We start from the raw sequence: 5105 nt of genomic DNA on the forward strand, positions 1-5105 counted from the left end.
CCCACCACTCCCCCCCGCCAGCAACACTCACTCCCATCATCGTGACACATCCATTGCATTTAGTAAGTATATATCTGGGCATCTCTGCACCTCATGGTCAATGGTCCACATCATAGCCCATACTCTCCCACGTTCCATCCAGTGGGCCCTGGGAGGATTTGCAATAAGTTGAACAAGAGTCTTGATAGGCTGGTAGTAACCAGATTACAGAGATCCTTGTGTTTTGTTCACAAGAGGGACATTATGTTTAAAGTTATTGGAGAGTCAGTGTGGGGTTTAGAGAAGTTCATGAAATGGCTTCCTCATTAAAAAGCTCACTCTGGGTCATTGTGACTATTCCTCTTCTCAAATCCCTGGAGAGATGATTAGCAATGGAAATAACACAGTGGATGAGAGAGGTGCGGGAGTGAAACTGTGTGGGGTTGAATAATAATATATAGAATAATTCACTATTATTTCTTTTACATTTCACCTATAATTCTGCTTGTTAATAAACTTAACTTTTTAAACTGTCAGATTTACAAAAATCTGCAAGGATAGTAGAGAGAATTTCCAAAACCGTGCATTCACTTTCCCCTTCATTGATACTACCCATCCAGAATACTGTGTTAAAATTATTTGTCATAAATTCTTAGTGCATTTTTGATGGGGACAGTTTCTCAAACCATCCTTATTTCTGATGAGCTAAATAGATTTTAGAAGTGCTGGCAGGCATTTTGTAAAATGTATCTTACTTTGGATTTGTCTGATGTTTTTCTCATACTAGACTGGGATTATGTATGTTTGGAGGAAGGCACCAGTTGTGAAGTGCAGTTTTCATCACATCTCATCCAGCATGCATCCTATTAATGTCAGGTATCACTGTTGATGTTTACCGTGATCAACAGTGTTATGAGGTTCCCCCAGAGTCAAATTCCTAATGTCTCTGCCTTTCCAGACATCACCTTTGGTAAGACATCACTGGATGAAGTTGAGGAGCGGGAGGTATGCTCCACCTCCTTTAGAGAGCAATATCTGCATAAGTTATTGGAATACTTCCCCATAAGAGCTTTGTCTCTTTTTATTTATTTAGGCAATAATTTATTTTTATCAGGTTGGATTTGTAACATTTATTTTATACTTTGGGAGTGCAATAATACTATTTTACTTATTCCATTCAATTTTTTTCAAAATTTTTTCCGATGGGAGTTCTTTAAACTATGCCCTTTGTCTCTCGAATGTACTCCATCACTGAGAGTTTTATTCTAGCAGCTACTTCCTTTCTGGTACTATGAGAAGCTCCAGGCTCTTCTTGTATATTTCTTTCCTCTGTACTAAAATCGGTCATTTCTCCAAGGCACCTCGTAACGGTGAATGGTGCATTAAAAGTATGGGCCAAAGTTCAGCTCCTTTGTTTATTTAATATATTTTTAAAAATTATATTAAAGAATGTTTAGATTACATAAATGCTCCTGAAAAAGTATAAGCAATTCCCATATTATTGCTCCCCCCCTCCCACAATTTTCTACATTTACAACATCCTTCATTATTGTGGTATGTTTACTAAAATTGATAAACAAATACTGAAGCATTGCTACTAACCATGGGCAACAGCTTACATTTTAGTTCACACTTTGTCCCACGGAATTTTGTAAGTTATGACAAAATATATAATGGTCTGTTTCTGTCACTACAATGTCATGCATGACAAATCCAATGTTCTGAAAATACCCCTATACTATTCCTATTCTTCCCTTTGGCATCCCTCAGAACTTCTGGCAGCCACTGCCTTTACATCAATGATAAGAGTTCTTCCATTGTAATAATAATATTAAATCTATAGTCAAATAATACATTTTGCTCTTTAATTCTGGGGCAGCTAGGTCTTCTCTGCTGAAAGACTAAGGAAATATGTGTGCATTTACACATATTAGTACATATTTCTACATGCAATCCTCTTTATCTATACTGATCTACATGTGCGTTCATACTGATGTATCTACCTCTAAATCATTATCACAGAGAAAAGTCTAGCCTCTCTTCTTTGTTTGTCTGTAAACTTCCACTCCACATTTGGAAGCATATTACCTCAACTGCAACCCATTTGCTTCTTTGATTGAAACAGACACAGAAGTAAAAGAATTGTTAACCCATACTCTGGTGGTATATCTTTATCAAGTAGAGTACAGGGCTTATGTACAGTGTGCATTGACATCCTTTTTCATATGTTATTCATATCCAGTATTACTTCTTTCAGCACCTTTCTCACATCCCCTAAAGAGAGGGCATGTCCTACATTGTAATACAGTCAGATGGTTTTGAATATTTTGCATGCCATCCTGGGATTCCCTTAACCTTCTAAATGAATTTTTAATTTGTATTCATCAGTTTTCACTCTTTGTGTTACAAATGCATAATGTCATGTGTTTACAATTACAGTGTTATACAGAATACTTTCACTGCTCTAAAAAAATCCTCTGTGCTTCATATATTCATCTCATCTCCCCTCTCATTAAACCCTGTCAACAAGTGATCATTGATTAGTCTGGGTTATTTTGTCTTATCCAGAGGGGAATTTGAATCTTGGTTTATGTCATATGTATATACTGTTTTTACCTTCATTTATTTCAATTTGCAGCAGTCATTTGGGATTCATCTTCCCATTTGTGGATAGATGTAACATTTCTTTTTTAACTCTGAGTATATTGCTTTGTATAGGTATAGCACAGTGTTTATTCACCAATGGAATGACTTCTTGGTTGCCTACAGATTTTGGAGATTATAAACATATCTGCTAGAAACATCCACCGATTGGTGTTTGTGTGGACTTAAGTTTTCATATAAGCCACATATCTACCTAAGAGCACAATTGCAGAATTGTATGGTAAGACGATACTTAGTATTGTAAGAAAGAGCTAAACTGTCTTCAGCTTCTACCATATTTTATTCTCAATAATAATGAACAAGAGCCTATATTGTGCCACATCCTTACCAGAAATTGTTATTTTTAGTGTTCAGGTTTTTAACTATCCTAATAGCATGTAGTGAAATATCATTGTGGCTTCAAATTTGCAATTTCCTAATGCCAGTGTTGTTGACCTCTTTATGTTTATGCTTATGTGCCAACAGCATATCTTGTTGGTGAGGATTCTGTTCAGTACTTTCACCAATTTTTCAATTGTGTGTTTGCTTTCTTAGTGTTGGGTGTTAAGAGGTATTTATATCTTTGAATACAAAGCATTTATCAGATATGTGTTCTTTAAATGTTTTCCCCAATTCTATTGATTTTCTTTTCATTCCCTTATCAATTCTTTCAGAGCATAGCAGTTTTATACTTCAATAAAGTCAAAGTTATGCATTTTCTTCTCTCTTTTTATACTTCAATAAAGTCAAAGTTATGCATTTTCTTCTCTCTTTTTCATGATTTGGCTATTAGATCAAAACTCTCATCTCCAAACCCTGGTCCCTAGATTTTCTTGTATGTCTTATTCCAGAAATTTTATACATTTTATTTGACTTATAAATGTATGATTGATATTGACCACATTTTTCTGTAAAATTTGTTAATATTAATTATCATTTAAATATGGTACTACCGTTACTAATAAACATTACTTAAAACATTTTCATCAAAGGGTACAAAATTAGTGGTTGAAATATATGCTTAATAAAATAAATTCTAAGAGAATTTGTAGTGGAAAATATTGCAATGAGTATATATTTCCAATTATGGACAAAGATAACGAGTCCCCAAAATTATTAAGGAGAAATAGGAACATTTGTTTTCTCTGACATTTTCCATTAAAGCATACTAGATCTCTCTCTTTCTTTCTCTCTCTCTCTATATATATGTATATGTGTGTATATATATATATATATATATATATATAAAAGAGGAAATCATGACTTTAATTTATATACAAGCCATAGAATTTATGATAATTTGTGGGTCATTATGGCTATATTCTTATTGTTCTGTTCTCTTTTCTAGTAGTTTCACAGGTGCATGGAAAACCAAACACATGTTTTAGAATTTGTCCTCCTTGGTCTCTCTTAGGATACTGAATTGCAACTTCTCATCTTTGGACTGTTCCTGTCTATGTACCTGGTCATCATATTTGGGAACCTGCTCATCATCTTGGCCATCATCACTGACTCCCACCTTCACACACCCATGTACTTCTTCCTCTCCAACCTCTCTTTTACAGATATCTGTTTCACCTCCCCCACTGTCCCAAAGATGCTGCTGAACATCCAGACAAAGACCAAAAGACCAAAACTATAACTTATGAAAACTGCCTCAGCCAGATGTTTTTTTTCATACATTTTGGGCAATTAGAAATCTCCCTCTTGACTGCAATGGCTTACGACCGCTTTGTGGCCATCTGTCACCCTCTGCACTACACAGTCATTATGAAACCCCGGGTCTGTGGCCTCCTGCTGCTGACATCCTGGTTATTGAGTGTTTGTGTCTCCCTTTTGCATGACTTAATGGTTTTGCGATTGTCTTTTTGTACAGAGTTGGAAATGCCACAGTTTTTCTGTGAACTTAATCAGGTGATCCGACTTGCTTGTTCTGACACTTTCCTCAAAGACCTAGTGTTATATTTTGAAACTGGACTACTCAGTGTTATTCCACTCATTGGAATCCTTTTCTCTTATTCTAAGATTGCATCCTCCATTTTGAGAATTTCAACAATGGAGGGCAAGTATAAAGCTTTATCAACTTGTGGGTCTCACCTCTCAGTAGTGACCTTGTTTTATAGTACAGGGCTTGGAGTATATCTTAGCTCTGCTGCTACCCAAAACTCAAGGGCAAATGCAATAGCCTCAGTGATGTACATGGTGGTAACTCCAATGTTGAACCCTTTATCTACAGTCTTAGAAACAAGGACATAAAGCAGGGCTTAAAAAAACTGAGAAACATTCTCTCTATAAAAGGACACTGTGTCAAGTTTAGAAAAATTTCATAACACAGAGGTCAAACACTGGGAGATCTAAATCTAGAAACTTTGTAAGTGACTAGAGAGATAATCTGTTATTCAATTTTCAGAATTCAATTTTTAAAAAATTTTTATATATCGATGACACCTGTTTCTTCGGAATTATTTTACATCCTGAGATCT

General features: G+C 35.4%; 1 pseudogene; it reads left to right on the top strand.

Annotated features, from left to right (window-relative positions):
• Nucleotides 1-867: 867 nt before the first annotated feature.
• Nucleotides 868-4878, top strand: LOC139437894 (olfactory receptor 7A17-like; annotated as a pseudogene).
• The last annotated feature ends 227 nt before the right edge of the window (nucleotides 4879-5105 follow it).

The sequence above is a fragment of the Dasypus novemcinctus genome, chromosome 30 (assembly GCF_030445035.2).
Source record: "Dasypus novemcinctus isolate mDasNov1 chromosome 30, mDasNov1.1.hap2, whole genome shotgun sequence".
Taxonomy (NCBI): domain Eukaryota; kingdom Metazoa; phylum Chordata; class Mammalia; order Cingulata; family Dasypodidae; genus Dasypus; species Dasypus novemcinctus.